Source organism: Halichoerus grypus, chromosome 2, assembly GCF_964656455.1.
Source record: "Halichoerus grypus chromosome 2, mHalGry1.hap1.1, whole genome shotgun sequence".
In the NCBI taxonomy this organism is placed as follows: Eukaryota; Metazoa; Chordata; class Mammalia; order Carnivora; family Phocidae; genus Halichoerus; species Halichoerus grypus.
This window is the reverse complement of record NC_135713.1, coordinates 127,801,506-127,814,128: the sequence shown is the minus strand read 5'-3', so window position 1 is coordinate 127,814,128 and position 12,623 is coordinate 127,801,506. Positions and strand designations below refer to the sequence as shown.

At 38.1% G+C, this 12,623-nt stretch overlaps 1 long non-coding RNA gene and 1 pseudogene across 1 annotated transcript in view; both read left to right on the top strand.

Annotated features, from left to right (window-relative positions):
* The window catches only part of LOC118555634 (uncharacterized), a 354,728-nt gene that overhangs the window by 54,150 nt on the left and 287,955 nt on the right, over positions 1-12,623 (top strand). The gene's annotated exons all lie outside the window — the stretch shown is intronic.
* Positions 10,021-12,154, top strand: LOC118529177 (RNA-binding protein EWS pseudogene; annotated as a pseudogene).

Here is a 12,623-nt window from a genome sequence, read left to right as displayed (position 1 = left end):
TTCAACACTATTACTACACCATTGACAATATTCTGTATGCTGTACCTTTTATTCTCATGACTTATTCAATCCATAAATTGAAGAGTGTATCTCCCACAACCCTTCACCCATTTTGTTCATCCCCTCACCACCCTCCCCTCCGGCAACCATCAGTTCGTTCTCTGTATTTGGTCTGATTCTGCTTTTTGTTTGTTTATTCATTTGTTTTGTTTTTTTAGATTCTGCATATAAGTGAAATCATATGGTATTTGCCTTTCTCTCTCTGACTTTTTTCATTTAGCATAATGCCCTCTAAGGCCATCCATGCATCCATGTTGTCACAAATGACAAGATCTCATCCTTTTTTATGGCTTGGTAATATTCCTCTGTGTGTGTGCGTGTGTGTGTGTGTGTGTGTGTGTGTGTGTACATCACACCTTCTTTATCTATTCATCTATAAATGAACATAGGTTGCTTCCTATCTTGGCTATTGTAAATAATACTGCAATAAACATAGGAGTGCATATATCTTTTTAGTGTTTTTGTTTTCTTTGGGTGAATACCTAGTAGTGGAATATTGGATCATATGGTATTTCTATTGTTAAGTTTTTTAGGAACTTCCCTACTGTTTTCCGCAGTGGTCACACCAATTTACAGTCCCACCAGCAGTGAACAAGGTTCCCTTTCCTCCACATCCTTGCCAACACTTGTTATTTCTTGTCTTTTTGATAATAGCCATTCATACAGGTGTGAGGTGATATCTCATTGTAGTTTTGATTTGCATTTCCTGATGGTTAGTGAAGTTGAGTATTTTTTTCATGTGTTTGTTGGTCATGTTTATATCTTCTTTGGAAAAATGTCTATTTTGGACCTTTGCACATTTTTAATTAGATTGTTTTTTTTTTGATGTTGAGTTGTATAAGTTCTTCATATATTCTGAACTTAAACCCCTTACTGGGTACTCCAGTTGTAGATGTCTTCTCCCATTTTATTTGTTTTTGTTTGTATTATTTGGGTAATGGTTTCTTTTCACCATGCAAAAGCTTTTCATTTTGGTGTAGTCCCATTAGTTTATTTTTGCTTTTGTTTCCCTTGCCTGAAAAAACAGTGAAAGAAAAATACCACTAAAGCCAAAGTCCAAAAGTTTACTGCCTATATTTTCTTTTAGAAGTTTTATAGTCTTAAGTCTAACATTTAGATCTTTAAGCCATTTTGAGTTTATTTTTGTGTATGATCTGAGAAAGTGGTCTGGTTGGTTCTTTTTTGTTGTTTTTGTTTTTTCTTTTTCTTTCTGTTGCTTTTTCTTATTCTTTGTGTGTGTTTATCTTTTTATTTTTTTTTTAAGATTTTATTTATTTATTTGACAGAGAGAGACACAATGAGAGAGGGAACACAAGCAGGGGGAGTGGGAGAGGGAGAAGCAGGCTTCCCACTAAGCAGGGAGCCTGATGTGGGGCTCAGTCCCAGGACCCTGGGATCATGACCTGAGCCGAAGGCAGACGCTTAACTACTGAGCCACCCAGGTGCCCCTATATGTGTGTGTTTTTAAATAGACTCTACAGCCAACATGGGGCTTAAACTCATGACCCTGAGATCAAGAGTCACATGCTATATGGACTTAGCCAACCAGGCATCCCCAGTTTCATTCTTTTGTATGTGTCTGTCCAATTTGCCTAAAACCATTTATTGAAGAGACTGTCTTTTCCCCATTTTATATTCTTTCCTCCTTTGTCATAGTTAATTGGCCATATAGGTATTGGTTTATTTCTTGGCTCACTGTCCTCTTCTGTTGATCTATGTATTTTATTTTTCTGCCAGTACCATACTGTTTTGATTACTACAGCTTTGTAGTATACAATGGAATCTGGGATTATAATACCTCCAGCTTTGCTCTTCTTTCTTAAGTTTGCTTTGGCTATTTGAGATTTGAGGTCTTTTGTGGTTTCATAAAAAATTTAGTACTATTCTAGTTCTGTGAAAAATGCTGCTGGTATTTTGATAGGTATTGCAGTGAGTCTATAGATTGCTTTGGGTAGTATGGACATTTTTGCCATATTAAGTCTTCCAGTTCATTGCCACTTGATATTTTTCTGTTTGTGTCATCAATGACTTGTAGTTTTCAGAGTATAGGTCTTTTACTTCCTTGGTTAAATTTACTCGTAGGTATTTTATTCTTTTTGTTGCAACTGTAAATGGGTTTATTAATTTCTCTTTCTGATACTTTGTTATTAGTGTATGGAAATGCAACAGATTTCAGTGTATTAATTATGAGTGCTGCAACTTTACCAAATTCATTTAATAGTTTTTTGGTGGAATCTTTAGTGTTTTCCATATATAGTGTCATGTTATGTGCACACAGTGACAATTTTACTTCTTTCTTACCATTTTGGATGACTTTTATTTCTTTTTCTTGTCTTATTGCTGTGGCTAGGACTTCCAGTACTATGTTGAATAAAAGTGATAAAGGTAGACATCCTTGACTTGTTCCTGATCTTATAGAAAAAGCTCTCAGTATTTCACTATTGAATGTGATACTGGTTGTGGGTTTGTCATATATGGCCTTTATTGTTTTGAGGTACATTCCTTCTATACCCACTTGCTTGAAGGTTTTTGTTTGTTTTTTTTTAATCCAAAATGGATCTTGAATTTTCTCAAATGATTTTTTTTGCATCTCTTGAGATGATCATAGGATTATTATTTTTCATTTTGTTAATCTGGTGTATCACATTGATTTGTGAATATTGAAGTATGCTTGTATCTGTAGAGTAAATCCTACTTGATCGTGGTGAATAATTTTTTTAAATGTATTTGGTTTGCTAATATTTGTTGAGGTTTACATCTTTGTTCATCTCTTCTCTGTCTCTTCTCTTTCTGGGATTCCTATTATATGAGTGTTATTATGCTTGATGATGTCCCTGAGTTCCCTTAACCTATTGTTACCTTTTATTATTCTTTTTTTCTTTTTGCTGTTCAGCTTTGGTGCTTTTCCTTATCCTGTCTTCCAGATTGCTGGTCCATTCTTTTGCATCCTATAATCTGCTGTTGATCTTATGTGGGCTGTGTGTGCCCCACTGTTAAGGCTGAAGCACAATTGCCTTCATTCCAGTCAGCTGTAATGACCCACTTTGTCTGCTGTGGGTCCACTAGGCAAGGTTCACTTTGTCTGCTGTGGGTCTACTAGGCAAGGTTTGGTTCCTGCACTGTTGAGAAGCCTTTCTGAGACCACTGTGGGCTTTTTGGTGGGCAGGTGGACAGTTAGGCTAGCTTTCTACAGTTAGCCTCTCTGCCATAGCTGCAGGCATATTCAACGGCCCGGCTTGCTCTCTGGGCAGCCACCTAAGAGGTCCAGCTCTGGATCTGTGGTTGTGCTGGTGTATGGAGTTCTCTCCCCCTCTCCCCCGGGCAGGAGTCATTTTAGAGCTTGTGGGCACAGCTGTAGAAAGACATAAATGTTAAAAGCCTGGATAACACCCACTAAGTGCAACTGAGTAGTGAGAAGGGTGCCCTTATCACCATATAGTCCCCCACTGTGGTCACAGAGAATATGAGCAATAGACAGAGCCTAAGGAAAAAAAAAAAAACTGAGGGATTTGGAGAGAGGTTGTCAGCTGCAGCAGCAGGAAAAAAGATGCTGACAAGGGAGGTTAAGTTTTCAGAACACAGAAGAAGCTGGATAGTTGTGAACTCTGCTAATCTGGCAGGCTAGATAAATTTTGTTAGTCCAAATGATTTTTTAAGGCTATTTGTAAAGCTGGCTTTAATATACCTTAATAGGGATTCATTAAGGAAATGGCTTGTACCATTCATGTGTTTAATGATTATGGCATATTTCCTTAACTAGACGGGCAATTGATTGCTTTAAATACCCAGCTCTGCAAGGCTATTTCTGCACTTTGCTGCATAAAATAAGTTTATGTATAGAAATGTTCCCATTTACTGGAAAAAGATAATATTTAAACAACTATAGCTTATAAAATAAAAAGAAAGGGCATATATAGAACACAACGGTAGTGACTTTACTATTAAAACTGTTATTTTTCAGTGGCCTTATATTTCATTTCCGTTACTTAAGTGATACATGTGCATACACTGGTGGGAGATTACAGAAAAACTAATTATAGGCAACAAAGATTCAGACACTTACCAAGGCTAATATATTTTTCATGTTGTTATTTTCTCCTTCTTGCCTTTATTTGCATAACTCTCTTAGTTTAATTATTTCCAGTATGCTCCTGTGCAGAGGGGTTTAATATTGGTTTTAGTCCTGGTGATTCCATCAGTGAGGCTGTAGTGAGTAAGCATCTGACATTTTAACATCCCTTGTATGTTATCTGCAACTATCTTGCAGATCCTATATTTGCTTATTTGACAAATATCAATACTAGAGAGAGGCATTGTTGTAGAGTGAAAGAAACCTAGACTGGAAGTCGAAGGATATTGATTCTAAGTTCTCCTTCGGCAACCTGAGTAAGCTTGAAAAATCATTAAAAACTATATAAGCCTGTATTTCCCACCTGTAATATAGAGATAACACTTTCATTAACTCACCAGGTTGTTGTGAGAATCAGATACATTCATTTTAGCCAATATTTATTCTTCTGTGCCTACCATAAAGTTTGGTACTCACTAAGACATAGAAGATACATAATATTAACAAAAGATGTATTATAGCATCATATTAGGTCACTGTTTTCCTCTAGGTTTAAATTATATTATCTAAGGATCTGGTGGTCACATTAGTTTTTTCTAGCCAATAAGAGATACACGTGTTTGCAAATTTAGGTTCTCCATGTTGTTCCTCTAAGGCAAAGGAAGATTAAAAGTTAAAATATGGAAAAAAACACCAGATACATATAAACAAAAGATAAAACTGACCTAACTGTAATAAAATAAGAGAAGCTTATTTTAAGGCAAAAAAATGTGACTAGAAATTAAAGATTACCATAAAATATTTTAAGGTTTAATTCAGTGGGCGAAATGATAATGCTAAATTCACAAAGACATAAAACAGAGCAACACAAATACAAAGGGAAACGGATAAATCCACCATTTAATATTTTCTGGGAAATTTTAAATGTATTTTCTCTTGGTAATTGATAGATGAAACCGACAAAATAATCACTAAGTCCGATTTGAAAAGTCTGCCTAAATGATTTTATAGAACCATGTACTGAATAATTGGAAAATAAAGATTATTTTTCAAGTACATGTGGAAATTTGCAAAAATTGACTATTATGACAGAAGCAGAGCAAAAAACAATTTCAAAGAAGCAGTGTCATTGGACACATCGTTTTGCAACAATAAATTAAGATGGAAATTGATAGCAAAATGATAATTCTCCATATTTTTGAAAGATAAAGTGCCCAGCAATTCCCATGTCAAAGAAAAATAATAAAAGAAATTGAAAAGAGAATTTAAAATATGTGAGATGTCAACATTATGATGTGTCAGGCTATGTTCTAGGATAGATGAACAAAATAGACAGCTTCCTGCTTTCAAAAAAGTTTACATCCTTGGTGGGGAGGGGAGACAATAAATCAGATGCCAGAGAGTGGTAAGGGTTAAGGAGAAAATAAAGCATGGTAGGTGAAAAAGGAATTAATAGGGGGAGAACGGGACAAGAAAAGGATTCAATTTTATTTTATTTATTTTTTTTAAAGATTTTATTTATTTATTTGACAGAGAGAGAGACACACAGCCAGAGAGGGAACACAAGCAGGGATTGTGGAAGAGAGAGAAGCAGGCTTCCCGCTGAACAGGGAGCCCGATACGGGGCTAGATCCCAGGATCCTGGGATCATGACCTGAGCTGAGGGCAGACGCTTAACAACTGAGCCACCCAGGTGCCCTGAAAAGGATTCAATTTTAAAGGGAACGGTTAGAGAAAATATCACTGAGAAGGTGACATTGGGGGGCGCCTGGGTGGCTCAGTCGTTAAGCATCTGCCTTCGGCTCAGGTCGTGATCCCAGGCTCTTGGGATTGAGCCCCGCATCGGGCTCCCTGCTCAGCGGGAAGCCTGCTTCTCCCTCTCCCACTCCCTCTGCTTGTGTTCCCTCTCTCGCTGTGTCTTTCTCTGCCAAATGAGTTAAAAAAAAAAAAAAAAAACTTTAGAAGGTGACATTGGAGCAAAGACTTAGAGTTGATGAAAGAGCAAGCCGTTGCAGAAGTGTGCAAGGGAACAGCCGTTGTTGAGTGTGTTTTATTTCTGATTTAAATCAAGTTTTTTCTAAAAGCAAGATGAAACTGCAATGAAGGAGGTTAATTCTTACAACATGTCATATCCATTTAAGTTGAAAATGTCTTAAAGTCATAAATAGTTAATTTATTTTCTCTTTAGCATTCTATGGATGATTTAGCTTATTAAAATGGAAATTTTTATGCATTTCCTATGATGCCATTTTATCATTTCACATTTCTAAAATAGAATATGCCATTTACTTTTTACATTTGAGCTAATATTGGCTAGGAATATAAAGCAGCAATTGTCTGGCCAGATGCCAAGATAAAAACATATTTAGAAAAGTAATCCAGTGATGTACTCTTAAGTTAAAGGGTATAACAATTTTTGTATTAGTCCTATTATCTTCTTAATACACATTGTAAGGGACAAGTGAACTGCCTCGTTTGCATTTCATTAATGCTGAGTCTGTGCACCCTCTCAAGTTCTAAGTACACTATCCATGGGAAAAAAAAAGGTCAAGTAAAAACCTGGTTCACCAAACTCAGCTACTCTGATCGTCAATCTAGCACTCAAGAAAGTTTTAATCTTTAGTAATGCCGATTTAAATATTACAGTGAAATTCAAGGTTATAAATAAAATGTAAATGAAGGCTGGTGGTTTAAGACAAAATTGTGTAGGGTTTTTCTCTCTGTTAAAAAGCAGCCTTCTAAAATGACAGACATGTTGATATAGGATTATTGCTACTTGAAATCAAATTAAGACTGCAGATTTTGGCTGCAGGGTCCTGAATCCTGAAACTCACCACTAATTAATGTTATCCTAGATAAGTTATTGACTTCTTTTGGACTTGGTTTTCCCCTCTGTAAAATTGTCATAATTGTATCTAGTATCAAAGATAATTGTGAGAATTAAACATGAAGAAAAACATAAAATACTTAGCACATTATATTGTAAGTATGTAATAAATGTTAGTGAAATGTGTTTTTTAAATGTGCTGGACTTAATGAAGTGTAAATAGGAACCTCTTTTACTCACTGTTCCCCAGAGAAACAGAGCTGCTAAAAGGTGTATGCATGTATGTATGTATGTATGTGTGTTTGTGTGTATGTGTGTATTATATACACACACACATATATATTTGTATATATTATATATAATTAAGTATATATATTTAACATATATGTAATAAAGAGATACAAGTACTAACTAAATGGTAGGTATTACTACATAAAAATGTTAAAGTAAATAAATATAGGAATATAATTAAGATAAGTTTTTTCAGTTAATATATTAGAAAAATAAAAGGATGTTCACATACACATTTTGATAACAAATTTTTGAAGTAAGAATTTTTCACACAGACTTATGGTCATAGAGCCAAATTTTTGTAACCTTTTTAGTCAGCACCTTGTCAACATGTAAGAAAATATTCATACCCTTTAAGGATGGCATAGAAAGAATCTGAAAATGGGAATGGGGTAGAAGCCATAAAGGGGGAGCAACATTTCTTCAATATACTTTTTTGTATTGGTCTCACTGTTAGTACCATGGTAACAATTAACATATCAACAGTTAACATATTAACATCAATCAGTCAGTTCAGCCAAGTGTGTATATAGCAGTTGGGGAGGAGAATGGGAGGGGATAAAATACAAAGAATAACAAATAAATCTGATTCTATAACAAATGAATAATAGACCCACACTGGCTGAGGTAGGGGAAAAAAACCAGCCAAATGATTTCGGAATGACTAAAACTCTATGGTTTTGATCAAACTATATAGTTGATTAAAAATAATATATACAGATATTGTAAACTATTTAGTAAGTTTGTTTCTCACAGAGTTATAGATTAACAGTTCAATATTGAAACAACTTTATGTTTATTCTAAGATTGGGAATACAAGTAAATATTTTGTGGATAATGAAAGCCAGGTTTTTCACCAAGAGAGAAAGAAGTTACAAAGTAGGAAAAAGGAAAGGCTAAAATAAACACTGTGCTATTGTGTTGCAATTGGAGCTATTGCTATAAACTAATGAATTTTAATATATGGACAGGTATAGATATATAGATGTATGTGTGTTTATGTATTGTATGTATGTGTGATCAATGCATGTTTTTCCCGGCTTTTTCTGCTTATGAGAGCCAAAAAGCTGTGACATCATAGTAGGAATATGTACAACCAGCACACGTGTGTTATGTATACCTGTTGTAAATACCATTCCCCAATAAAAGGAATCAAGGCTTTTTAGAGTAATGGTTGAATCTAGGGCTGGAGCAGGGAAAATACTCAATGTAACTGTAATGTCTTGTGGGACCAGAAAATAAGGAAACATTTAAAACATGATAGGAGTATGTCAAAAGAACATAGAGGCTGGGGTGCCTGCTGACCCGGTCAGTAGAGCGTGTGACCCTTGATCTCGGGGTCATGAGTTCAAGCCCTATGTTGGGTGTAGAGATTATTTAAAAATAAAATCTTAAAAAAAAAAAGGAACATAGATGCTAATTTGAAGGGATATCCACTGACCAAATCTGGGACAATTTAAGACAAAATAACTAACAATAGTGATGAGTTCTATCCCATGAAATAAAATAAATACCCATAAATCTATACTGATATAAATAAATAATACAATATATAAATGATTGGAGAAGAAGGGACAGCTCTTCCTCAATGTATAGTTTCAGTAAATATTGAAATAATGGAGGAAATAGAGAAAGTGCCATTTAGCAAATACCACCTCAATCTGATTTTTTAGTGTTGACAGTTACATAAGGTTATATAGCTATATAAAATGCTAACATTTGGGAAAGCTGGGTGAAGTGTATACATGAACTCTGTGTATTATTTTTGCAACAATTTTGTGAAGCTAAAATTATTTCAAAGTAAAATGGAAGAAAAGATATGTAGGGGAAAAAAGTTTTAAAAAAAAGAAAGAAGCTAGTGTAAGATAGGGCTGAGTTTTGAAGGATTAGTAGGACTTAGTTTTGGACATACTGAGTTTTGATTCAGTGGGTCACTAAAGTGGGACAGACTAGAAAGCAGTTGCATATGTGACATCAGGACTAAAGACACATTGAAGAGTTCTTGACTCCTTAGGGGATAGTAGGAACCGAAGGGTCAAACAAAATCAACCAGGAAGAAGCATGCAAGGAGGAGTATGGAAGACTGAGTCATAGAGAATACTGACTGAAAAGAATTAGCAAGAAAAAAGTTAAGGATATGGAAAGAGGTAGCATAAAAACGCAGACTTTAAAGAAAGAGGAAGTTATCTGCTTGCCAAAAGTTTCAGGGGAGAAAAGAAAAAGAGGAAAAGGACGAGGAAGAAAGAATGAGGAGACATGCTCTTAGGTATACTGTGGCTAAATTTCTAAATTTCAAGGATAAGAAGAAAATTTTACAAGGATCCCAACAGAAACACTTTTTAAAAAGCCCATTTAAGCTATAAAATTTGCATCTGACACAGGAATGCAAAGATATTGGGTAATTAGCTACAGATTACTGAGACCTAAGGATTGTGTTTTAAGAAAACTATATCCAGCTGAGATATAATTTATCTGTCAAATGAAAGAGGAACATTTTGGGCATAAAAGGATTTAGGAGGTCTACCAGCCAAATTATTTATCTGAGAAAATGTTCCAGAAAACATTCTAACTGAAAAATTAAACACGGATCTCACAGTAGGAAGACAGAGATACAAGATACGTGAAAGAGTGTTAGAATTTTTTTTGCAATTTATTTCTGAACGGATTATAAAGTTAATAGGATTATTTAATACATGTGTTAAGTATTTGTGAAATTGGAAAATAGGTAAAAGGAATAATATAATAATAGTACAGAACCAAAACTTTCAGAGAAAATGGCGTCCACGGATTACGGTACCTACAGCCGAGCAGCAGCCCAGCAGGGCTACAGTGCATATACACCGCCCAGCCCACTCAAGGATACGCACAGACCACCCAGGCATATGGGCAGCAAAGTTATGGAACCTATGGACAGCCCACTGATGTCAGCTATACCAGGCTCAGACCACTGCGACCTATGGGCAGACCACCTATGCAACTTCTTATGGACAGCCTCCCGCTGGTTATACTGCTCCAGCTGCCCCCCAGGCATACAGTCAGCCTGTCCAGGGGGACGGCACTGGTGCTTACGATACCACCACTGCTATGGTCACTACCACCCACGTCTCCTATGCAGCTCAGTCTGCTTATGGCACTCAGCCTGCTTACCCAGCCTATGGGCAGCAGCCGGCAGCCACCACACCTACAAGACCACAGGATGGTAACAAACCCGCTGAGACTAGTCAACCTCAATCTAGCACAGGGGGTTACAACCAGCCCAGCCTAGGATATGGACAGAGTAACTACAGTTATCCCCAGGTACCTGGGAGCTACCCCATGCAGCCAGTCATAGCACCACCATCTTATCCTCCTACCAGCTACTCCTCTACACAGCCGACTAGTTATGATCAGAGCAGTTACTCTCAGCAGAACACCTATGGGCAGCCGAGCAGCTATGGACAGCAGAGTAGCTATGGTCAACAAAGCAGCTATGGGCAGCAGCCGCCCACTAGTTATCCCCCACAAACTGGATCCTACAGCCAGGCTCCAAGTCAATATAGCCAACAGAGCAGCAGAGTTCATTCCGACAGGACCACCCCAGTAGCATGGGTGTTTATGGGCAGGAGTCTGGAGGATTTTCTGGACCAGGAGAGAACCGGAGCATGAGTGGCCCTGATAACCGGGGCAGGGGAAGAGGGGCATTTGATCGTGGAGGCATGAGCAGAGGTGGGCGGGGAGGAGGGCGGGATGGAATGGGCAGCGCCGGAGAGTGAGGTGGCTTCAATAAGCCTGGTGGACCCATGGACGAAGGACCAGATCTTGATCTAGGCCCACCTGTAGATCCAGATGAAGACTCTGACAACAGTGCAATTTATGTGCAAGGCTTAAATGACAATGTGACTCTAGATGACCTAGCAGACTTCTTTAAGCAGTGTGGAGTTGTTAAGATGAACAAGAGAACCGGACAACCCATGATCCATATCTACTTGGACAAGGAAACAGGAAAGCCCAAAGGTGATGCTACAGTGTCCTATGAAGACCCACCAACTGCCAAGGCTGCCGTGGAGTGGTTTGATGGGAAAGATTTTCAAGGGAGCAAACTTAAGGTTTCTCTTGCTCGGAAGAAGCCTCCTATGAACAGTATGTGGGGTGGTATGCCTCCCCGTGAGGGCAGAGGGATGCCGCCACCACTTCGTGGAGGTCCAGGGGGCCCAGGAGGTCCTGGGGGCCCCATGGGTCGCATGGGAGGCCGTGGAGGAGACAGAGGTGGCTTTCCCCCAAGAGGGCCCCGGGGTTTCCGAGGGAACCCATCCGGGAGAGGAAATGTCCAGCACCGAGCTGGAGACTGGCAGTGCCCCAATCCAGGATGTGGAAACCAGAACTTCGCCTGGAGAACAGAATGCAACCAGTGTAAGGCCCCGAAGCCTGAAGGCTTCCTTCCACCACCCTTTCCACCCCCGGGTGGTGACCGTGGCAGAGGAGGCCCTGGTGGCATGCGGGGCGGAAGAGGCGGCCTCATGGACCGCGGTGGTCCCGGGGGAATGTTCAGAGGTGGCCGTGGTGGAGACAGAGGGGGCTTCCGTGGTGGCCGGGGCATGGACCGAGGTGGCTTTGGTGGAGGAAGACGGGGCGGCCCTGGTGGGCCCCCTGGACCTTTGATGGAACAGATGGAGGAAGAAGAGGCGGGCGTGGAGGACCTGGAAAAATGGATAAAGGCGAGCACCGTCAGCAACGCAGAGACCCGCCCTACTAGACGCAGAGACCCCGCAGAGCTGCATTGACTACCAGATTTATTTTTTAAACCAGAAAATGTTTTAAATTTATAATTCCATATTTATAATGTTGGCCACAACATTAAGATTATTCCTTGTCTGTACTTTAGTATTTTTCACCATTTGTGAAGAAACATTAAAACAAGTTAAATGGTAGTGTGCCGAGTTTTTTTTTCCTTCTTTTAAAGATGGTTGTTTAAGACCGAACAATGGGAACCCCTTGTGAGCATGCTCAGTATCATTGTGGAGAACGAAGAGGGCATCTAACTGTAACAATGTTCATGGTTGTGATATGGTTTTTTTTTGTTTGTTTTAAATAAAATTCCAAATGTTTATAAAAAGTCGAAAAAAAAAAAACTTTCTTAATGTCTCTGGAAAGCTGAGATTTGGATAAGGATGAGGAAAATGGGAAACAGAAGCTTTCGTTGTGAAGGAATGAGGCACATGCATAGGAGCAATAACACAGACCGTATCTTGAGGGCATTACTGATCCTCATATTTATATCATTACAGGTTATTTGTAAAATACAAAAGTTTTAAAAATGTTTGGATGCCAGTGATGGGAAAATAAGCAGAAACTTTTTTTTTTAAGATTTTATTTATTTATTTATTTATTTATTTATTT